The sequence below is a fragment of the Cervus canadensis genome, chromosome 7 (assembly GCF_019320065.1).
Source record: "Cervus canadensis isolate Bull #8, Minnesota chromosome 7, ASM1932006v1, whole genome shotgun sequence".
Classification (NCBI taxonomy): Eukaryota; Metazoa; Chordata; class Mammalia; order Artiodactyla; family Cervidae; genus Cervus; species Cervus canadensis.
This window is the reverse complement of record NC_057392.1, coordinates 78841685-78867566: the sequence shown is the minus strand read 5'-3', so window position 1 is coordinate 78867566 and position 25882 is coordinate 78841685. Positions and strand designations below refer to the sequence as shown.

The 25882-nt window shown below is 35.4% G+C and overlaps 1 long non-coding RNA gene across 1 annotated transcript; it reads right to left on the bottom strand.

Annotated features, from left to right (window-relative positions):
- Positions 1 to 708: 708 nt before the first annotated feature.
- Positions 709 to 25036, bottom strand: LOC122445214. The gene is made up of 3 exons (XR_006270477.1): positions 24865 to 25036; positions 5882 to 5889; positions 709 to 729 (listed from the first exon to the last, which is right to left on the bottom strand). It is a non-coding gene; the product is annotated as an uncharacterized LOC122445214 (long non-coding RNA).
- Between the last annotated feature and the right edge of the window lie 846 nt (positions 25037 to 25882).

The following is a 25882-nucleotide window of genomic DNA, read 5'->3' as shown; positions in this document are numbered from 1 at the left end:
GGAAAAACCATAGATTTGACTAGACAGACCTTTGTTGGCAAAGTAATGTCTCTGCTTTTCAATATGCTGTCTAGATTGGTCATCACCTTTCTTCCAAGGATCAAGTATCTTTTAATTTCATGACTGCAGTCACCATCTGCAGTGATTTTGGAGCCCCAAAAATAAAGTCTGCCACTGTTTCCATTGCTTGCCCATCTATTTGCCATGAAGTGATGGAACCAGATACCATTATGTTAGTTTTCTGAATGTTGAGTTTTCTGAAAGCCAATTTTTTCACTCTCCTCTTTAACTTTCATCAAGAGGGTCTTTAATTCTTCTCCACTTTCTGCCATAAGGGTGGGGTCATCTGCATATCTGAGGTATTGATATTTCTCCCAGCAATCTTGATTCCAGCTTGTGCTTCCTCCAGTCCAGTGTTTCTCATGATGTACTCTGCATATAAGTTAAATAAGCCTGGTGACAATGTACAGCCTTGATGTACACCTTGTCCTATCTGGAACCATTCTGTTGTTCCATGTCCAGTTCTATCTGTTGCTTCCTGATGCATACAAATTTCTCAAGAGGCAGGTCATGTGGTATGGTATTCCCATCTCTTGAAAAATTTTCTGTAGTTTATTGTGATTCACACAAAGGCTTTGGCATAGTCAATAAAGCTGAAGTAGATATTTTTCTGGAACTCTGTTGCTTTTTCATTTATCGACTGGATGTTGGCAATTTGATCTCTGGTTCCTCTGCCTTTTCTAAAACCAGCTTGAACATCTAGAAGTCACAGTTCATGTACTGTTGAAGCCTGTCTCAGAGAATTTTGAGCATTGCTTCAGTGACGTGTGAGATGAGTGCAATTGTTCGGTAGTTTGAGCAGTCTTTGGCATTGACTTTCTTAGGGACTGGAATGAAAACTGACCTTTTCCAGTTCTGTGGCCATTGCTGAGTTTTCCAAATTTGGTGGCCTATTGAGTGTAGTACTTTCACAGCATCATGTTTTAGGATTTGAAATAGCTCAACTGGAATTCCATCACCTCCACTAGCTTTGTTTATAGTCATGCTTCCTAAGACCCACTTGACTTTACTTTCCAGGATGTCTGGATCTAGGTGAGTGGTCACTCCATCCTTATTATCTGTGTCATGAAGATCTGTTTTCTATAGATATTCTGTGTATTCTTGCCACCTTTTCTTAATATCTTCTGGTTCTGTTAGGTCCATACCATTTCTGTCCTTTATTGTGCCCATCTTTTCAGGCAATCAAAAAATTACTGTTAATTAAGGAAGACTAGGCATCTCAAGGTAAGGAATTTTTCACTTTTCTATATATGGGAATATGCAGTGTCTGGACTCATTGAAATCACTTCTTTGATATGCATCTCAGCTATCTGGAGCCACTATACTGTAATTCTTATCTTTAGTTTCCTCAGGGTCTATCATCAGAGTGTAACATGGGAAGAATTTTAGTAACTGGCCATAGAGACTTTCATTAGCAGGAACTACCCTTCTTTCATTCCCCATTCCTTCCTGCTAACTAAAATCTCTATGGTCAGGTATTCAGACTCCTCCCATGCTGTTGCTGCTAAGTCACTTCGGACGTGTCTGACTCTGTGCGACCCCATAGATGGCAGCCCATGGGCTCCTCTGTCCCTGGGATTCTCCAGGCAAGAACACTAGAGTGAGTTGCCATTTCCTTCTCCAATGCATGAAAGTGAAAAGTGAAAGTGAAGTCGCTCAGTCGTGCCTGACTCTTAGTGACTCCATGGACTGCAGCCTACCAGGCTCCTCCATCCATGGGATTTATAGGCAAGAGTACTGGAGTGGGTTGCCATTGCCTTCTCCAAACTCCTCCCATATTACTTTGTAAATCCAACACCAGCTCCAACAGTTGCTCTTTTCTTTTTTTCCCCTGATTATACAAGGTTAGTCATAATACTCTTATAGTTCTTGTTAATTACTGAATTGTGAATGGGCATATGGCCTATTCTGGCCAGTGATAGCAGAGGTGAAACCTTCTGTTGTACTTCAGAGGATCACATCATCAGTCATAAAACCATGAATCCAAAACACAACTTTCTGCTTCTTTACATGATATTCTTCTTGGAAACCTCTGCTATTATCTTAGCCCGAAGATGACACAGTTAACCTAGAGGACAGAGCAAGAGAATCATAGAAAATAGAATCACAGCATGGAATTGCACTAAATCTGAAGCCTATTCTCCCTATTATTTTTTTTTTCTTATGAAATAATAGGTCGTATTGACCTTGCATGCCTTACAAGAAATATTCAAACTCCTTCAGGGAGAAGGAGATGATATAGGTCAGAAACTTGTATCTAGATTTAAACAGATAAACAAACAAACAAACCTGAAGAATATTGGAGAAGAAACAAATGAGGTTAATTTTTCTTATTTAATCTAAAAGATTACTGAGATAATACTGACACCAATGCATTGGGTGATAATCACACATGGATAAGAGAAATCAATGATAGCAAAGTCATGAGAGATGGGAGATAAGACATGAGGATACTCTGTTAAAAGTGTACCAATATTACACACAAAATAATATAGTGTTTTTTGAGATGGGCTTAGTTTAGTTTAAACAAGTTTTTTGCAAATGCTGGCTTGCTCATTAACAGTTTTTCAAAGAGGTATAATTACTATACCTCTAAATAGTAAACAGAAGAATAAAAAGACTCAAATAATATTGATATTAATTAAAACCAAGGAAGTCAGGGAAATAAGAGGGAAAGTAGCAAAGAACAACTATAACAAATTGGAAACAGATACAAATGTGATAGATATTATTAATCCAACTATATCACTAATTACTCTAAATGTGAAAAGTCAAATTGAACCAATTAAAAGACAGAGATATCATCGGAGTGCATAAAAGACCTAATTATATGCTGTCTGCAAGAAACACACTTTACTCAGATAGTTTAAAAATAGGGGATGGTACGCCATGCTAACACAAATCAAAAGCTAGACAAGCTATAAAATTGAGACAAAGCCAACTTCAGAACAAAGAAATTTCTCAGGAATAGAGAGAAGCATCACATAGTGTGATAAAGGGGTTAATGTTCTAAGAAGACAGAACAGTTCCTAAGGTCTGTGCAGTGAACAGCATACTTTCAACATTTCCTGTTACTGTTTAGTCACTAAATTGTGTCCTATTCTTTTGTGACCCCCTGGACTGTAACACACCAGCCTCCTTTATCCATGGGATTTCTCAGGCAAGAATACTGGAGTGGGTTGCCATTTCCTTCTCCAGGGGATCTTCCAGACCCAGGTATTGAACCATGTGTCCTGCATCGGCAGGTGGGTTCTTTTTCACTGAGCCACTGAGGCAAAATCTGACAGAACTGTTAAAAAACAAAAGTCCATTATTATAGTTTAGGACTTCAACAGGCTTCTCTCAGTAATGGATGATCAAAGCATACAGAAAATCGCTACAGATATAGTTGACCTGAGTGGTGCTATTAATAAACTTCTAATTGAAAATAATCATGACTTTTCCCTGTCTTCCAGTAATTATATAATTTCTTTAAAAATGTACTACAATGGAAAAATTATCTAGCATGATGGTAGGAATCATTGTATACCAATTAGGATGTTCCTATATTTTACCTGATAAAAATTCTACTTCACAGAATTTTTTGATTGTTTCTGTTTAATAGTTGATTACATATCAACTCAAAGTTGAGTTCCTCAAATATACTAAGAATGGTGGATATTCCAAATTGATAATTGAAAGAAGATATATTGGTTTTTATATCTTTCCCTTTGTCCTAGTAGTTACCTAGTAAGATTAATGATTGTTGATAAAAATTATAGAGTGATTTTATTCTTATCCCAGGGGATGGTGATGAGATACATGTAATTTAGGTAACATGTTCTGCCTTAAAAAAAATTGTTGAGCTTTTAGGTTTTTGTATCATGCAGCCTGAAAAACACAAAATATTAATCATATTTGTTTCAGAAAAATAATGATTATTTAATGTAAAAATCCCTTAAAGATTCAAAATAAGAATTTTGATATAATTAATATTAGTAGTTGTGCTAATAGAGCTGAATAAAATGAGACATGACTGTGGTTAATAATTAATACTTTATAGTATCAATCAGTATTGGTATAGATGCAAATATCTTGATAGTTATATTTTTTCCTGGCCAGGGAAATTTCCGATTAATTGAGAGATTCCATGATGTAAAATACTCAAGGGATTCAATGATACTTTTTCAATCCATCTAATAGTTATTTATGTGGCATCATTGAGGACTTGTCAAACAAATTTTATTTGTCCTAATGGAGCAGATGTTAATGTTAACACATCTTAATGATTAATTGACAAAAATTTAAGGAAATTAAAGTTCTTAAGGATGATTCTTGGCCAGTACTGATGCCAATAGAGTTGTGAACAACTTACTGTTTTTTGGATGACTAGTTAATTGCATCATAATCTGAAGTATATATATTTTCTCTCTTTCCATTGTAGAGTCTAAATGATAGATGCCTATAATTAGGAGGTTAACATATACTATTCTAAATTACATCTTTTAGTCATAAGGTATGACTAAAATCTTCTTTCTTAAAGCTAAATGTACCAAGGTATCTAACTAGAATATGAATGTTATACTACTTGTCTTAGTTTCTGTTCTAAAAAAAGCATATACAGACTTTTTGTTTGAGGAAAAATTGGCTTTTGTCTAACAGTTTATATTTAGTTGATCAATCTTCCTGTTCCCCAAACCTCTTGCCTGGAATTACTGACCTTTTGCATCTTCTTTACTCCTTTGCGTCTATTCCATGCTGCCTGAATTACACAAACAAGCTCCTATTAGGTGTCCACCTAACTATCTTTCTGGTTCTTAGCTGCTTTTCTTATTCGTTGCCTAGATATATTTGTAATAATTTTGACTTACTTCTGTGATGTGCATATTCAGTATTGACGTCTTTCTTTTCAAATGCCCAGATTTTATCTCCTCTTAAACTTGGCTGCTCATCTGTGCTCCACTTACCATTACTCAGGTAAATCCTTTCTCCAGCTCCATCTTAACAGTTTTCAAATTTTTACAAATTTTTATTCTTCATGTGTATTGTTCTTCTATTTTAATTCTGGGATCATTAGATCCTGCAGCTTAGAGTTCTAAGTCTGAAAGTACTCAGGATAAAATGGCAACATTATCCTTTCAGGATTTACTTGGTGAGTTTATTAAATGTTTCCCTTCCTCATTATTCTTTCCTTGAGAACCCAAGGGCACTTCTGTTCTCTGCCTGCTCACACTGAAATAGAAATATATACCCTAAAATTTTCTGGCCTCAGCATACAATAGAAAAAATTGAAAGTGTGCTTGCCTGAAATAGATGAAATTAGGGCTGGAAGAAAGTAGAGGAAGAGGAGAGGGTTGACCTGGGTTGGTGAAGAAGCAGTGGAGAAAGAAAGTGAAAGGGAGCTTGCATCTTGAAGACAGGGAGCTGAGAAGGATACAGCATCAGTCTCTCCTGAGTACTGTCTGCCTGAACACACTCAGTCCTCTCAGGACAACATTTGAATGATATTTCAACTTGAGAGAAAATGACAGCATAAAATAAAATCTTACTTTCTGACTGAAGTAGAACTTCTCAGTTAGGAATTATCTTTTAGATCAATTCAGTGGTCAACATACCCCTTATGTTATAATAAAATTCATTTCTACATTTTGTTATAAAAAAACTGGCAGTAGAGAAAGAAATCACATGTTTTCAAAACAAAACCAGCTTCCCTTATTGGTTTGCACTTCCAAGTTTTCTCATATGAGTTGAATGAATATGTTTTCCATTAAGTATTTCTGTTTGAGGGCTATTGCTATCTATCTTTGAATTTTAATATTCACTACAGAAACATATTGCTTACTTTCCTAACTGATACAAGGAAAACAAAAACTTTTAAGATGTTTTATGTTCTTGGGCCCTGAAAATAATAAATATAATTTAAATGACTGCAGTATGAACTTTCTTATAGAATTTTAAATTTATACTTCTATAAACTAAGATTGGAAACAGCAAAAAATTATTTTATACTCAAAAACTGTTACTATTTCTTAATAATACAAAATGTTTTCAGAAAATAAAAGCAAGTGTTTGTGTTTTATTTTAGCTTAATAAAATAAAATGAATAATTTTATATCCATATATTGATACAAACATCAGTTCAGTCAGTTCAGTTCAGTTGCTCAGTCATGCCCGACTGTTTGTGACCCCATGAATCGCAGCACCCTGTCCATCACCAACTTCTGGAGTTTACTCGAACTCATGTCCATTGAGTTGGTGATGCCATCCAGCCATCTCATCCTCTGTCGTCCCCTTCTCCTCCTGCCCCCCAGTCCCTCCCAGCATCAGGGTTTTTTCCAATGAGTCAGCTCTTCTCATGAGGTGGCCAAAGGATTGGAATTTCAGCTTCAGCATCAGTCCTTCCAATGAACACCCAGGACTGATCTCCCCTAGGATGGACTGTTTGGATCTTCTTGCAGTCCAAGGGACTCTCAAGAGTCTTCTCCAACACCACAGTTCAAAAGCATCAAATTTTCGGCGCTCAGCTTTCTTCACAGTCCAACTCTCACATCCACACATGACCACTGGAAAAACCATAGCCTTGACCAGAGGAACCTTTGTTGGCAAAGTAATGTCTCTGCACTTTAATATGCTATCTAGGTTGGTCATAACTTTCCTTCCAAGGAGTAAGTGTCTTTTAATTTCATGGCTACAATCAAGATCTGCAGTGATTTGGGAGCCCCAAAAAATAAGGTCTGACACTGCTTCCACTGTTTCCCCATCTATGTGCCATGAAGTGACGGGACCAGATGCCATGATCTTAGTTTTCTGAATGTTAAGCTTTAAGCCAATTTTTTCACTCTCCTCTTATACAAACATAGTTTCATTTAAAAGTGAAATTGGCATTTTAGTAAATGAAAATTTAATGCAAGTATTAATTAAGCCTACTACCCACTATATGTTTGGGGCTTCCCTGCTGGAACTATCGGTAACGAACCCACCTGCCAATGAAAAAGACACAGGTTCAATCCCGGGTCTGGAATATCCTCCGGAGGAGGTCATGGCAACCCACTCCAGTATTCTTGCTTGGAGAATCCCATGGACAGAGGAGCCTGGTGGGCTACAGTGCATACGGTTGTAAAGAGTCAGACATGGCTGAAGTGAATTCTCACTGACACATCCACTATAATTTATTTAATGCCCTATAAAGATATATCTATTTAAGTATTGTTTAAACAAATATAAAAACTACAGCTGTTGACTTTTAAGTCAGATTTAAATTTAATATCTTAGAATACATTTTCTGAGTAGAATAATTCATAGATGTTTATAAATATATATATAAGATTGGCAAAAAATAATACATATAAAAATTTTATTTTGCCCTGAAATAGAAACATATTTCTTAAGAGTATTGCTATTCTATACTGAATTCTTAGTATTTTTTAACTGTGACTTTAATTTGAGATTTGTTTTTTATAATTGCACTATTACTAAAATAAATATTAAGTTTATTTTTGAGAGATGAGCATTCACTGAAATTATGAGATGTTTTATGTATAAATTGCACACAGTTAATCATCTGCAATCTAGTTTCTGATTAAAGAACAATTATGAAACATTTCTTAGTGCTAATTTTATCTTTTAAATACAATTACTAACCTTTATAGATGAACTAATGTAGGAAATCAGCCAACAAATGTTTTTTTTTTTTCATTTTTCTGGGTATCAATACTTTCTGCATCATTACTGTGAAAATAATAGTGATTTCAAAGGACATCCATTACCCTTATTGTATTAAAAATTCATATGACACTCACCAGTATTAAAGTATTTAAATTAAAATGATATAATTCAGTTTGAAACTAAATTTAAATGGTAAATTATTTAAGTGTCTCTAAAATATGTCTTTTAGGTTAGTTAGTGTGATAAGGAAAATGAGAGAGAGAATGAAAGAAAGGGAAAGAAAGAGTGGGAAGGGAGAGGGACAAATAGAGAAGACACTCTGTAAGCAGGGAGTGAAATATTTTAGAATTTTTTCAAGGTTTATTGACTTTTCCAGTTTAAAGTATACACTGGAATATTTGAAACACTAGATTAGAGCTTTGAAAAATAAATTGGCTTTAGTGATACATGTGAGCTCTAATAATGTTATGTGAGTGATAAAAGAAAGAATATACAGAAAGAAAATATAAAAACACCAAAAATAATCTTTAGGGAAGGACATATGTGCAACAGAAAATCAAAGAAGTAAAGCTGTTGAGTAGTCCAGTGTTACCGAGACTAAAAGAAGAGGGTGCTTCAAGAAGAAAGAATTTGTGGCTGAACTATGAAAGAGTTTAAAAACTCAGAACAAATAGTTTGGTTTCATATTTTGGAGGAAATGGAACCTAAGAGAGGTACACAAATCACTTCTGAAAGTAAAATATATATTTATAAATCCCTACATTAGGAAATGCTAAATTGCTTCAGTCGTATCTGACACTTTGTGACCCTGTGGATTGCAGCCCACCAGGGTTCCTCTTCCTTGGAGTTTTCCAGGCAAGAATACTAGAGCAGATTGCCATTTCCTCCTCTAGGGGATCTTCTTGACCCAGAGATCTAAACATCCCCTCCTGACTCCTGCACTGGCAGGCAAGTTCTTTACCACTAGCACCATCTGGGAAACCCACATTAGAAAATAATAATTTCCTCAAATCATTACCCTAAATTTTCACTTTCAAAACCTGTTTAGAAACAACAACAAAACACCTGTACTTTGCCTAACTTCCTTCCTGTTTCTTTTTGGGGCAGTATCTTCCAACTGGGGAAACTACCAGTATGTCTGTATTTTTAGGAAAACCAGTCAAGTATTTCCTACCCTCACTTGGCAGAAGTGGACATGAATATGTAACCATGAATATGTAGCCATGTATGTAACCATGTATCACATGAATATGTGATATCACTCAGATGCTTTAACTAGGAATAATAAATAGTAAAATACCTATTGTAATATAAGCTGACAAAAACCAGTGGAGGTACCTGAGTGAATGATTCTTTGTTTCCTTGTATGTACTGGCCTAGACCTCTTCTGCATGTTATCAGTCTTGAATCATACAATTCAAAGTTTCCTCTCAGAATTGACTTGTCCCATACCTTGTCAATGCGGGTAGATCCTGGTTCAATCCCTGGGTCGGGAAGATCCCCTGGAAAAAGAAATGGCAACCCACTCCAGTATTCTTGCCTGAGAAATCCCATGGATGGAGGAGACTGGCAGGCTACAGCCCATGGGGTCGCAAAGAGTAAGACATGACTAAGTGACTTCCTTTCACTTCATTTCATATTTTTCAATAAAAACTAACTGAAATAAAAATCAAATCAATGTAACTTTACACAATAGAATTGATGAGAATGTTTCCTATATTTTTTTGAGAATATGAAAGTAATATATGAAATATTTAGGAATAAGAAAGGTCCATCTAGTCGAGGCTATGGTTTTTCCAGGAGTCATGTATGGATGTGAGAGTTGGACTATAAAGAAAGCTGAGCACAGAATAATTGATACTTTTGAACTGTGGTGTTGGAAAAGACTCTTGAGAATCCCTTGGACTGCAAGGAGACCACCCAGTCCATCCTGAAGGAGATCAGTCCTGGGTGTTCATGGAAGGACTGATGTTGAAGCTGAAACTCCAATACTTTTGCCACCTGATGTGAAAAGCTGACTCATTGGAAAAGACCCTGATGCTGGGAAAGATTGAAGGTGGGAGGAGAAGGGGACAACAGAGGATGAGATGGTTGGATGGCATCACAGACTCAGTGGACATGAGTTTGGGTAAACTCCAGTAGTTGGTGATGGAAAGGGGGGCCTGGCATGCTGCAGTCCATGGGGTCGCAAAGAGTCAGACATGACTGAGTGACTGAACTGAACTGAACTTTGCAAGAAAGAGTGGGATCTGAATGAGAACATTGCAAACATTTATTTTTTTTTTTTAAATGAAAAGCTTCAGATCTATGTATTGCACTGTAAGACATACACACTTACTGAACAGAACTGCTACTCAAAATGTCAGATTTCCTCAAATTACATTAATTTTTAAATTTATTTGAAAATTTCAAACAAATGAACATGATCAAAAAGAAAACATCTAACATCTATGCTGTCAGCATTTTGAATTAATCATTTTTAGTGATTTTGCATATTAGTTTCTAGGTATATTATTTCCTCGTCTTACTTTATGAATGACAATCTTTCTGTTATTTGTTAATGTTATATGCACTGAAAAAAACTTAAATGCAGAAAATTATATGAATATAAAATTGATTTTTAAAAAAAACCTAATATTTAAGTATCCACTGATTTTCTTCAATTAGGTGAGCCCATTCCAGGAATATTTCCATGAATATAACCAGAGATAAAAATGAATGAATAAGTTGATTATAATGTAAAATAATAGCATTTTTATAAAAATGGCAATATACCATTGATGGTTTTGAGAGGGTAACAGGCAGGAAGGCCAGGGGTCTCCAAATGGAGGAAATATGTTGCAAGTGTCAGGCATTTTTATCTCTCTTAAGTGGCAGGAAGAAATAAACTAGCAATATTTTTTTCCTTCTCTATACAAATTTAAAAGGAGGTTTCTCTTAAAATACTGTGTTGCCATAATGACATCTGGTTTCACCTGAAGCTAACTATTCTCAAACCTTGAGTTAACCAGTGCATTTTTCTTATGGAAATGTTTGTCTTAAGTTATGTTAATGTACTATGCATTTACCCCAGACTCTGACTTCAAGTTGGTTCTGCCTAATGGCTCAGAACCTACTTGACAAACCAGTATGTTATACTCAGACATTGTTCCCCTAATCTATGTAAACAAAACTGTATGGTAATCTGCCCTTCTACAAGATTCAACTCAATTATTTCATGGCCCTGGATGAATCATCTGGTGCCAAGATTATCCCAAAATACATTTTATGGATGAAAGACCTGGTGCTATTCTGAGTTTTAAGACAGTCCTTTCTTTCATTAACATACTGCTAGGGACTATATAACATCCAGGAAGACTAGCTGTAGTTCAGCTAGTCTGAGGGGTACTCTTTCTGACTTCTTCTGATGCCTATGTCAGAAGCTTTCTCTATCTCCTTTATACTTTAATAAAACTTCATTACACAAAAGCTCTGAGAGATCAAGCCTCGTCTCTGGCCCCAAATAGAATTCTTCTCCTCTGGAGGCCAAGAATCCCAGTGTCTTTTCATGGGTTAACAACAACCTTTCAGTATCATAATTGAAATATTTTATTTACCTTTTCATGTACTTTTGTGTTTTTTTTTTCTTGTTTTTGTCTTATGCTTGGAGAAAAGATACCAAAGTGAAACTTATTGTTCCATTTCAAAAACTATTTCTTAACAGAAGGGATAATATATTTTTTTGAAAAATCACTCCAAGCCTGGAAAATGCTTATAGAAAGTATTGGGAGGTTTGAATGGCAATGCTATTTGCAGTCCCTTGCTTTATTTTAAAGAAAATTATTGACTTCCTTATTTGAAAGATGAGAACACAACAACAAAGGGATCATACTTATCAATAATTACCTTAAATGTAAATGGGTTGAATGCCCCAACCAAAAGAAAAAGGCTGGCTGAATGGAGACAAAAACAAGACCTCTATATATGCTGTCTATAACAGACCCACCTCAAACCAAGGGACATGTACAGACTGAAAGTGAAGGGCTGGAAAAATAAGCAGACCAAAAGAAAGCAGGAGTCGCAATACTCATATCAGATAAAATAGACTGAAATAAAGGCTGTGAGAAGAGACAAAGGACACTACATAATGATCAAAGGATCAATCCAAGAAGATATAACAATTATAAATATATATGTACCCAACATAGGAGCACCACAATATGTAATACAAATGTGTACAAGTATGAAAGGGGAAATTAACAGTAAACAATAATAGTGGGAGACTTTAATACCCCACTCACACTTATGGATAGGTTTACCAAACAGAAACTTAACAAGGAAACACAAACTTTAAATGATACAATGGACCAGTTAGACCTAATTGATATCTATAGGACATTTCACCCCCCAAAAATGAATTTAACCTTTTTCTCAAGTGCACATGGAACCTTCTCCAGGATAGATCACATCCTGGACCATAAATCTAGCTTTGATAAATTCAAAAAAATTGAAACCATCTCAAGCATCTTTTCTGATCATATGTGGTAAGATTAGACGTCAACTACAGGAAAAAAAATATTAAAAATACAAACATATGGAGGCTAAACAACACACTTCTGAATAACAAAAAATCACATAAAAAATAAAAAAAGAAATCAAAATATGCATAGAAAAGAATGAAAATGAAAACACTACAAGCCAAAACCTATGGGATTCAGTAAAAGCAGTGCTAAGGGGAAGGCTCATAGCAATACAAGCTTACCTCAAGAAACAAGAGAAAAATCAAATAAATAGCCTAACTCTACGCTTAAAGCAACTAGAAAAGAAGAAATGAAGAACCCCAGGATGAGTAGAAGGAAAGAAATCATAAACATTAGGGCAGAAATAAATGCAAAAGAAACAAAGGAGACAATAGCCAAAATCAACAAAGCTAAAAGCTGGTTTTGAGAAGATAAATAAAATAGACAAGCCCTTAGCCAGACTCATCAAGAAACGAAGGGAGAAGAATCAAATAAAAAAAAATTAGAAATGAAAATGGATAAATCACAACAGACAACACAAAAACACAAAGGATTATAAAAGACTACTATCGGCAACTATATACCAATAAAATGGACAACTTGGAAGAAATGGAAAAATTCTTAGAAAAGTATAACTTTCCAAAACTGAACCAGGAAGAAATAGAAAATCTTGACAGACCCATCACAAGCATGGAAATTGAAACTGTAATCAGAAATATTCCAACTAACAAAAGTGCAGGACCAGACAGCTTTACAACTGAATTCTACCAAAAATTTAGAGAAGAGCTAACACCTATCCTATTCAAACTCTTCTAGAAAATTGCATAGGAAGGTACACTTCCAAATTCATTCTATGAAGCCACCACCACCAAAACCTGACAAAGCTGCCACAACAAAAAGAAAACTACAGGCCAGTATGACTGATGACTATAGATGCAAACATCCTTAACAAAATTCTAGCAAACATAATCCAACAACATATTAAAAAGATCATACATCATGACCAAGAGGGCTTTATCCCAGGGATGCAAGGATTCTTCAACATTTGCAAATCAATCACTGTGATATACCACATTAACAAACTGAAAGATAAAAACCATATGATTATCTCAATAGATGCAGAGAAAGACTTTGACAAAATTCAACACCCATTTATGATAAAAAAAAAAAAAAAAACTCTCCAGAAAGCAGACATAGAAGGAACATACCTCAACATAATGAAAGCCATAGATGACAAACCCATAGCGAACATTATCCTCAAGGGTGACAAATTGAAAGCATTTCCCCTAAAGTCAGGAACACGACAAGGGTGCCCACTCTCACCATTACTATTCAACATAGTTTTGGAAGTTTTAGCCACAGCAATGAGAGAAGAAAAAGACATAAAAAGAATCCAGAATGGAAAAGAAGAAGTAAAACTCTCACTGCTTGCAGATGACATGATCCTCTACATAGAAAACCTTAAAGACTCTACCAGAAAATTACTAGAGTTAATCAATGAATATAGTAAAGTTGCAGGATATAAAATTAACACACAGAAATCCCTTGCATTCTATACATTAACAATGAGAACAGAAAGAGAAATCAAGGAAACAATTACATTCACCATTGCAACGAAAAGAACAAAATAATTAAGGAATAAATCTATCGAAACAAAAGACTTATATATAGAAAACTATAAAAACTGATGGAAGAAATCAAAGATGACACAAATAGATGGAGAAATATACCATGTTCAAGGATTGGAATAACTGATATAGTGAAAATGAGTATACTACCCAAAGCAATTTATAGATTCAATGCCATCCCTATCAAGCTACCAATGGTATTTTTCAGAGAACTAGAACAAATAATTTCACAATTTGTATGGAAATTCAAAAAACCTCAAATAGCCAAAGCAATCTTGAGAAAGAAGAATGGGACTGGAGGAATCAACCTGCCTGACTTCAGGCTCTACTACAAATCTTCAATCATCAAGACAGTATGGTACTGGCACAATGACAGAAATATAGATCAATGGAACAGAATAGAAAGCCCAGAGATAAATCCATGCACCTATGGGCACCTTATCTTTGACAAAGGAAGCAAGAATATACAATGGAGAAAAGACAATCTCTTTAACAAGTGGTGCTGGGAAAACTGGTCAGCCACTTGCAAAAGAATGAAACTAGAACACTTTCTAACACCATACACAAAAATAAACTCAAAATGGATTAAAGACCTAAATGTAGGACCAGAAACTATAAAACTCCTAGAGGAAAATATAGGCAAAACACTCTCTGACATAAATCACAGCAGAATCCTCTATGACCCACCTCCCAGAGCAATGTAAATAAAAGCAAAAGTAAACAAATAGGACCTAATTAAATGTAAAAGCTTTTGCACAACCAAAGAAACTATAAGCAAGGTGAAAAGGCAGCCTTCAGAATGGGAGAAAATAATAGTAAACAAAGCAACTGACAAAGAATTAATCTCAAAAATATACAAGCAGCTCCTGTAGCTCAACTCCAGAAAAATAAATGACCTAATCAAAAAATGGGCCAAAGAACTAAACAGACATTTCTCCAAAGAAGACATATCAATGGCTAACAAACACACAAAAAGATGCTCAACAACACCCATTATCAGAGAAATGCAAAGCAAAACCACAGTGAGGTACCATTTCACCAGTCTGAATGGCTGCTATCCAAAAGGCTATAAATAAATGCTGGAGAGGGTGCAGAGAAAAGGGAACCCTCTTACACTGTTGGTGGGAATGCAAACTAGTACAACCACTATGGAGAACAGTGTAGAGATTCCTTTAAAAACTGGAAATAGAACTGCCATATGACCCAGGAATCCCACTGCTGGGCATACACACTGCGGAAACCAGAATTGAAAAAGACACATGTACCCCAATGTTCATTGCAGCACTGTGTACAATAGCCAGGACACGAGAGCAACCTAGATGTCCATTGGCAGGTGAATGGATAAGACAGTTGTGGTGCATATACACAATGGAATATTACTCAGCTTTTAAAAAGAATGCATTTGAGCAGTTCTAATGAGGTGGATGAAACTGGAGCCTATTATACAGAGTGAAGTAAGTCAGAAGGAAAAACACCAATACAGTATATTAAGGCATATATATGGAATTTAGAAAGACGGTAACAATGACCCTATATGCGAGATAGAAAAAGTGACACAGATCTAAAAAACAGATATTTGGACTCTGTGGGAGAAGGTGAAGGTGGGATGATTTGAGAGACTATCTTTGAAACATGTATATTATCTTATGTGAAATAGATCGCCAGTCCAGGTTCGATACATGAGACAGGTTGCTCAGGGTTGGTGCACTGGGATGACCCTGAGGGACGGAATGGGGAGAGAGGAGAGAGGGGTCTCAGGACGGGGAACACATGTACACCCATGGCTGATTCATGTCAATGTATGGCAAAAAACACTACAATATTTTAAAGTAATTAGCCTCCAATTAAAATAAGAAAAATTTTTAAAAAGAGATGAGAAATTAACACTTTTAGTCTTCTTTCTAAATTTGCTCATCACTGATCTTTGTTAACCATGTTATAATATTTATACTATGCAAATTTGTTATATTAAATTTAGCTTGCTAACTTTAATCCCTAGTACTATATTTAAGTAAACTCAAGGCTCACATGATTTCTAAAAACTTTGTTCATTCTCCTTTTAGCTGTTTGGATACTAAATATTAACTGTTGTTTTTCTTTTTTTCCCAAGAAAGGCCAGTAGGTATTATCTTTTATGAATTCTTAAATATTTGAAGATATTTGCCTATTTGATTCACACTTAAGTGACACATTTTCTGCTTATGTAATAAAGTTTCTTGAAATATAAAGAAGCAAGAGAAAAATTCAAATATTATAACATATAGCTTTATGAATTTTTACACAAAAAATGAGTAATAAATATCTAAATGACATATTTTCTAGCAATCCAGAAGTTCCCCATTAACCTTTTAGTCCATACCTGCACCTATTGAAGATAAACACAATCTTCACATAACTGTGCATGGTTAACTGTTTTGCTTATTTTTGAACTTTTAAAAGTTAATTATATAACATACACCCTTTTGTATCTGCCTTTTTGTTCTCAATATTCTGTTTGTGAGATTATTCCATACTTCTACATGGAGTACATACATTCTCATTGTTGCACAATATTCCCTTCCATAAATATTACATAATTTTCTTAAGAATTCAGCTGTTTTTGATTATGTGCATTGTTAATAGTTTGGGGCTTTTATGAATCATGTAGCCAGAAGTATTTCAGCACATATCTTTTAGTGATACTATGTTAACCATAAGAGTAAGATAACTCTTTGGTCATAGAGAATATATCTAACTTAGTTGGTTAAAAATTTTTTCTAGATTAGATGAACTAGTTTATTCTTTGTGAATTCAAAGTTGTAGGTCTTTTTTTTTTTTTTTCAGTTTAGCTATTCTCTTGTTAAGGGTAGTGTTGTTAATCCATAATAATTTGCATTTACAAACCCCAAACTCCTCTCCCTTGACAACCATTTCTGTTCTTTATGTCTGTTAGTCTGTTTATATTTTTTAGATAAGTTCATTTATGTCATATTTAGATTCCACATGTAAGTGATATCATATGGTATATGTCCTTCTCTTTTTAACTTATTTCACTTAGTATGATAATGTCTAGGTCTATCCATGTTACTTAAAATGACATTACCTTATTCTTTACTAATGTATATATGTATATATACATGTATATATGTACATATATATTAATGTATATATGTATATACCAATGTATATATGTATCACTTCCTTATCTGTTCATCAATTGATAATTATTTAGGTTGATTCCATGTCTTGGCTATTGTAAATAGTGCTGGTATGAACACAGGGATGCATGTATCTTTTCAAATTATAGTTTCCTCCAGATATACACCCATGAGTAAGATTGCTAGATTATATGACAACTCTTTTTTTTGTAGCTTTAGAGGAACCTCCACACTGTTTTCCTTGGTAGCTACACCAACTTACATCCCGACAAACAGTGGAGGGGAGTTTCCCTTCCTCCACATCCTCTTCAGCACTTGTTATTTGTATACTTTTTACTGGTAGCTACTCTGACTGCTCTGAAATGGAATCTCATTGTAGTTTTGATTTCCATGTCTCTAAATAATTGGTAATAATGAGTGTCTTTTCAAATGCCTATTGGCCATTTCTGTGTCTTTGGAAAAATGTCTATAAAGGTATTCTGCCATTTTTTAAATTATTTTTTTGTTGTTGTTGTTGTTGCTATTGAGTTCTATAAACTGTTTAAATAATTTTGAAAGTGAGCCCCTGTCAAATAATTTGTTTTTTATTATTACTTTAATAAACAGTATAAAAACAAAAACATGCATACATACATTCCTATTATAACTTATTAGAGCCTAATACAATGCCTCTCACCATTTCCCAAACAAAGCAAGAATCTAGAATACTGTATCTTTGTTGTTTTTGTTGTGTTCAATTGCTCAGTCATATCTGACTTTTTGCAATCGCATGGTCTGCAGCACACCAGGCTTTCTTGTCCTTCACAACCTCCCAGAGCTTGTGCAAACTCATGTCCATTGAGTCAGGGATGCCATCCAACCATCTTATCCTTATCCTTGTAAAGTTCTCCCCCTGCCTTCAATCTTTCCTAGCCCCAGGGTCTTTCCTAATGAGTTGGCTCTTCACATCAGGTGGCCAAAGTGTTGTAGCTTTAGCATCAGTCCTTCCAATGAATATTCAAGATAGATTTCATTTAGGATTGACTGCTTTGATCTCCATGCTGTCCAAGTGACTCTCAAGAGTCTTCTCCAACACCACAGTTCAAAAGCATCAATTCTTTGGCACTCAGCTTTCTTTATGGTCCAACTCTCACATCCAGTGATTTTGGAGCCCAAGAAAATAAAATGTGTCACTGTTACCATCGTTTGTCCTTCTGTTTGCCTTGAAGTGATGGGACCAGATGTTATGATCTTATTTTTTTACATGTTAGTTTCAAGCCAGCTTTTTCACTCTCCTCTTTCACCTTCATCAAGAGGCTCTTTAGTTCCTCTTCACTTTCTGCCATAAGGGTGGTGTCATGTGCCTGTCTGAGGTTATTGATATTTCTCCTGGCAATCTTGATTCCAGCTTGTGCTTCATTCAGCCTGGCATTTCGCATGATGTACTCTGCATAGAAGTTAAATAAGCAGGGTGACAATATAAATCCTTGACATACTCCTTCCCCCTTTTGGGATAAAAGTCCCCAGTGGACTTTTATCAGTCCATTGTTCCATATCCGGTTCTAACTCTTGATTCTTGACCTGTATACAGGTTTCACAGGGTGACAATATAAATCCTTGACATACTCCTTCCCCTTTTTGGGATAAAAGTCCCTAATGGACTTTTATCAGTCTATTGTTCCATATCCGGTTCTAACTCTTGATTCTTGACCTGTATACAGGTTTCATTGGAGGCAGGTAAGGGAGTCTGGTATTCCCACCTCTTTAAGAATTTTCCACAGTTTGTTGTGATCCACACAGTCAAAGGCTTTAGCATAGTCAATAAAGCAGAGGTAGATATTTTTCTGGAACTCTCTTGCTTTTTTTATGATCCAACGGATGTTGGCAATTTAGTCTCTGGTTCCTTGGCTTTTTCTAAATCTAACTTGAACATCTGGAATTTCCTGGTTCACTTGAACTTGTTGAAGCCCCTCTTGAAGAATTTTGAGCATTGTGCATTTATTATGTATTTTAATATAACATATACTTTAAATCTCATAATAATATTACATGTGTATATATATGTGTGCGTGCCTGTATGTCTGTGTGTTCTACTTAATTTACTTCTGAATGTATGTTTTTCCATCTGCTATCGTTTTCCTTATGACTAAATAACTTCCTACAAAATTTTTCTTATTATTTTGTTTATTGGAGTTCTCCAAGTTCTATATCCCAATTTTATTCTTCTAAATTTTTATATTTTGTTTCTTATATTTTCCTTTATTTAATGATGGGATTTTAGGTTTGTGCTGATTTATTTTTTTGCAGTATATTAGAAAAATCTCCTGTGTTTAACTTTCTTTTGTAATATTGTGTTTCATTTTTACTCATTTGAAAGTATTGTGTCCTGCCTTACACTTTGCTCCTTTAAATATTTCTTTTAGAGCTTGTTACAAATGTAATCCTTGTTCTTTGGTGGTGTGCTAGTCATATCTAATTAAATGAGGCTTATGCTTAGGTGACACTCTAATTGTGGCTTTGGCTGCAAAATTGACTTATCTAATGATAGAAGACAAAGACAGGGCAGACTCTTAATGAAAATATGCACACAATTGTATATTTATGTAAAAAAGTTCAGTAAAATATTTGTTTATATGATTTGAATATTCTTTTATTCAATAAGAGTCAGGAACCATTCAAAAAATATTTCCATCAGTTTATACAATATAGTATACCACAGTGATTTTCCAGCTTTTGATGTTAGTACAACTTTTACAATCTTAAATATTTAAAAACTATTATTTAAAATTCAAAATTTATTTTGCAGATTAGTGTATGGCATAATGTTTTATAGCCACATATGTCACTTTTGTACCTTATTAAAGTGGAAAAAATGAAAATAGTCCCAAATACAGCCCAGGAATTTGGCTATTCTATAACATATAAAAATAAGAACTGATATCCTAAAACACAATGTAATTTATTATATGTATGTTTGTGGTTTTTATAAAGATATATATTTTATGTATAAATAAATGAGCATCATACATATTACATAAAATGTAAGTACATACTATACAAATATAAGTACATGTAACTGTAATGTTAAGTATATAGCTATATTCTATAAATATAAATATATGTATAAAATTATGCTGAGTAATTAAAGCATTAGTGTTCTAGCTTACTTGGAAGTGGAAGTGGAAGTAAAGTCACTTAGTCATGTTCTACTCTTTGCAACCCCATGGACTGTAACCTATCAGGCTCCTCCAACCATGGGATTTTTCAGGAAGAATGCTGGAGTGGGTTGCCATTCTTTCGTCAGAGTATCTTCCCGATCCAGGGATCAATCCTGGGTCTACTGCATTGCAGGCAGATGCTTTACAATCTAGCCACCAGGGAAGCCCCTTAGCTTACTTAAGTATTATCAAAAGATTATTATATTCAATAAGTGGTACTATATTAAAAAATGAACAATTCCAAGTAAAAGAATGAAATTAGAAAATTACCTAACACCACATACAAAAACATTCAGAAAACTAAGATCATGGCATCAGGTCCCATCACTTCATGGCAAATAGATGGGGAAACAGTGGCTGACTTTATTATTTTGGGCTCAAAAATCACATCAGATGGTGATTGTGGCCATAAAATTAAAAGACGCTTACTCCTTGGAAGGAGTGTTATGACCAACCTAGATAGCATACTAAAAAGCAGAGACATTACTTTGCTAACAAAGGTCCATCTAGTCAAGGCTATGGTTTTTCCAGTAGTCATGTATGGATGTGAGAGTTGGAATATAAAGAAAGCTGAGTGCCAAAAAATTGATGCTTTTGAACTGTGGTGTTGGAGAAGACTCTTGAGAGTCCCTTGGACTGCACAGAGATCCAACCAGTCCATCCTGAAGGAGATCAGTCCTGGGTGTTCATTGGAAGGACTGATGTTGAAGCTGAAACTCCAACACTTTGGCCTCCTGATGCAAAGAGCTGACTCATTTGAAAATACCCTGATGCTGAGAGGGATTGGGGGCAGGAGGAGAAGGGGACAACAGAGGATGAGATGGTTGGATGGCATCACCAACTCAATGGACATGGGTTTGGGTGAACTCCGGGAGTCGGTGATAGATAAGGAGGCCTGGCGTGCTGCAGTTCATGGGGTCTCAAAGAGTTGGACACGACTGAGTGACTGAACTGAACTGAACATACAAAAATAAACTAAAAATGAATTAAAGACCTAGATGTAAAACTAGAAACCATAAAAACTCCAAGAGAGAACATAGGGAGAACATACTTTGACATAAGTTTTGAAAATAAAATTTTTAATTAGTCTCCTAAAGTAAATTAAATAAAAATAAAAATAAATAAGGATACCTAATTAAAGTTAAAAAGTTTTTACATAACAGAAGAAACAGTTTTAAAAAAAAAGACAGCCAACCGAATAGGATAAAATGTTTACAAATTATATGACTAATTATGGTTTAATATTCAGAATATATAAATAGCTCATATAACTCAACAGCAAAAGAAAACTCAATTCAAAAGTGGGCAGAAGATCTGAAGATTTTTCCAAAGAAGAAATGCAGATAGTCAACAGTTATATGAAATGCTCAACATTGCTAATCATCAGGAAATTTCAAATCAAAACCAGAGTGAGATGTCACCTTACTGTCAGAATGGCTATAATCCAAATGAACACAAATAGAAAATATTGATATTAAAGTAGAGAAAAGGAATTCCTCAGACACTGTTAATGGAAATGGAAATTGGTTCAACCACTGTGGAAAACAGCATGGAGGTTTCTCAAAAAAACAAAAATAGAATTACCATATGACACAACAATTTCACTTCTGGTATATATCTAGAAAAAAACTCACTAATTTAAAATGATACCATCACCCCAGTAGTCAATGTTGCTTAGTAGCTTCAGTAGTGTCTGATTCTGTGAGACGCTATGGACTGTAAGTGCACGAGGCTCCTCTGTTCATGGAATTTTCCAGGCAAGAGTAATGGAGTGGTTTGCCATGCCCTCTTCCAATGTATCTTCCAAATCTGGTAGTCACAGCAACATGATTTAAGAGTTGCCAAGGTGTGGAAGCATTCTAAATGTCATCAACAGATGAATTGATAAAGAAGATGTGGTATATACTACAATAGAATACTACTGAGCCATAAAGAATGAAATCTTGCCATTTCCAGCAACATGAATGGATTTTGAGGGCATTGTGCAAAGTGAAATAAGTCATACAGAGAAAGATAAATATTGTATAATATAACTTCCAACCTAGATAGCATATTAAAAAGCAGAGACATTACTTTGCCAACAAAGGTCCGTCTAGTCAAGGCTATGGTTTTTCCAGTGGTCGTGTATGGATGTGAGAGTTGGACGGTGAAGAAAGCTGAGCATTGAAAAACTGATGCTGTTGAACTGTAGTGTTGGAGAAGTCTCTTGCGAGTCCCTTGGACTGCAAGGAGATCCAACCAGTCCATCCTAAAGGAGATCAGTCCTGGGTGTTCATTGGAAGGACTGATGCTGAATCTGAAACTCCAATACTTTGGCCACCTCATACGAAGAGTTGACTCACTGGAAAAGACCCTGATACTGGGAAGGATTGGGGGGCAGGAGGAGAAGGGGACAACAGGGGATGAGATGGCTAGATCACATCACCAACTTGATGGACATGAGTTTAAGTAAACTCCGGGAGTTGGTGATGGACAGGGAGGCCTCGCGTGCTGCGATTCATGGGGCTGCAAAGAGTTGGACACGACTGAGCGACTGAACTGAACTGATATGTGAAATCTAAAAAAAAATACAGCAAAATAACGATTATAAAAAATAAGAAGCAGACTCACAGATATAGAGAACAAATTAGGGGTTACTAGTGCTAGAGGGATGGAGGGAGGGACAGAACAGGGGTAAGGAATTAAGAGGTACAAATTATTATGTCTAAAATAAGTTCAAGGGTATACTGTAAAGCAAAGGGAATAGAGTCAATATGTTATAATAACTATCAATTCAGTTCAGTCACTCAGTGGTGTACGACTCTTTGTGACCCCAAGGACCATACCATGCCAGGTTTCTCTGTCCATCACCAAATCTTGGAGTTTCCTAAAACTCATGTCCATTAAGTCGGTGATGCCATCCAACAATCTCAATCTCTGTTGTCCCCCTCTCCTCCCACTTTCAGTCTTTCCCAGCTTCAGGGTCTTTCTTTCTTTTTTTTTTTTTTTCTTTTTAATTAATTAATTTATTTATTTTACTTTACAACATTGTATTGGTTTTGCCATACATTGACTTGAATTTGCCATGGGCATACATGTGTTCCCCATCCTGAATCCCCCTCCCACCTCCCTCCCCATCCCACCTCTCTGGGTCATCCCAGTGCACCAGCCCTGAGCATCCTGTATCATGCATCGAACCTGGACTGGCGATTCGTTTCACATATGATAATTTACATGTTTCAATGCCATTCTCCAAAATCATCCCACCCTCACCCTCTCCCACAGAGTCCAAAAGACTGTTCAATACATCTGCGTCTCTCTTGCTCTCTTGCATACAGGGTTATCGTTACCATATTTCTAAATTCTATATTTATGCATTAGTGTACTGTATTGGTGTTTTTCTTTCTGGCTTACTTCACTCTGTATAGTAGGCTCCAATTTCATCCACCTCGTTAGAACCAATTCAAATGTATTCTTTTTAATGGCTGAGTCATATTCCATTGTGTATATGTACCACAGCTTTCTTATCCATTCGTCTACTGATGGGCATCTAGGTTGCTTCCATGTCCTGGCTATTATAAACAGTGCTGAGAAGAACATTGGGGTACATGGATCTCTTTCAATTCTGGTTTCCTCAGTGTGTATGCCCAGCAGCGGGATTGCTGGTTCAGATGGCAGTTCTATTTCCAGTTTTTTAAGGAATCTCCACAGAGTTTCTAATGAGTTAGTTCTTTGCACCAGGTGGCCAAAGTATTGGGAGTGTCAGCTTCAACATCAGTCCTTCCAATGAATATTCAGGACTGATTTCCTTTAGGATGGACTGGTTAGATCTCCTTGCTATCCAAGGGACTCTCAAGAGTCTTCTCTAACACCACAGTTCAAAAGCATCAATTCTTCGGTGCTCAGCTTTCTCTATAGTCCAACTCTCACGTCTACACATGACTACTGGAAAATCCATAGCCTTGACTAAATGGACCTTCGTGGTAAAGTAATATTTCTGCTTTTTAATATGCTGTTTAGGTTGGTCATAACTTTCCTCCCAAGGAGCAAGCATCTTTTAATTTCAAGACTGCGGTCACCATCTGCAGTGATTTTGCTCCCCCCCCCCCAAAAAAAATAAAGTCTTTCACTGTTTCCACTGTTACCCCATCTATTTACCATGAAGTGATGGGACCGGATGCCATGATCCTGGTTTTCTGAATGTTAAGTTTTAAGCCAACTTTTTCACTCTCCTCTTTCACTTTCATCAAAAGGATCTTTAGTTCCTCACTGTCTGCCATTAGGGTGGTGTCATCTGCATACCTGAGGTTATTGATGTTTCTCTTGGCAATCTTGGTTCCAGCTTGTGCTTCATGCAGTCCAGCATTTCTCATGATGTACTCTGCATATAAGTTAAATAAGCATGGTGACAATATACAGCCTTGATATAGTCCTTTCCTGATTTGGAACCAGCCTGTTGTTCTATGTCCAATTCTAACTCTTGCTTCTTGACCTGCATAGAGATTTCTCAGGAGGCAGGTCAGGTTGTCTAGTATTCCCATCTCTTTCAGAATTTTCCACAGTTTGTTGTGATCCACACTGTCCAAGGCTTTGGTATATTCAATAAAGCAGAAATAGATGTTTTTCTGGAACTCTCTTGCTTTTTTGATGTTGCAACAGATGTTGGCAATTTGAACTCTGATTCCTCTGCCTTTTCTAAATCCATCTGAACATCTTGAACATCCAGCTTGAACATCTGGAATGTCACGGTTCACGTACTCTTGACGCCTGACTTCAATAATTTTGAGAATTACTTTGCTAGTTTGTGAGATGCGTTCAATTATGTGGTAGTTTGAACATTCTTTGGCATTGCCTTTCTTTGGGATTGTAATGAAAACTGACCTTTTCCAGTCCTGTGGCCACTGCTGAGTTTTCCAAATTTGCTGGCATATTGAGTGCAGCACTTTCACAGCATCAACTATAAATGCAGTATAACTTTTAAAAATTATGGATCACTATATTGTGCCCCTGTTTCTTATATAACATTGTACAGTTCTAACTCAATAAAAAAGAAAAAAAAGATTACCTATTAATTTTTGTCCAAATTTTTAAATTAACTAAGGAGTGATCCTAGAAATTTTCTAGGAAACATACTATGAACTATAATTACTATTAAAAAGACATTTTGCAGAATAATGACTCAATATTATTGAACATGTACTTCTACATTTTCACCATCATACATACTATAAACTTTATTTACATATTCCACACTGATAAACATAAGGAAAAAAATGTTTTCTAAAATCAAAATTATTAATATGTCCTGGGCTTTCAGGAGATTTTCTTGAACTTGCATTTGCATATAAACAAGTTATTGAGGTTAAAAATTTCTAAGAAAGTAATTTTTATACATCTTATACTGTAAAAGTGTTAAATATTAAAATTTAATATTTTTAAATTAAAATATCTCCAAATCAGTTTATTTTCAACTTTTTTGTATTATTAGACCTATACCACCTCTATTGTTTACAAACCAATTAATACAAAACCACTTGAATTTGAGCCTTTATAATCTAATTTAGTAATAATTACTCAGATTAGGATAATGTTTCAAGTCACAAGATAAAATGATAAAGGCTCATATCAATTCAGACATAGGGACACAGGACTTAAGACATTACATTTTAAAACCTCCATAGCAGATCGGAAGAATTACAGAAATATAACTCCTTGATCCAATTTTCAAAGACATATTT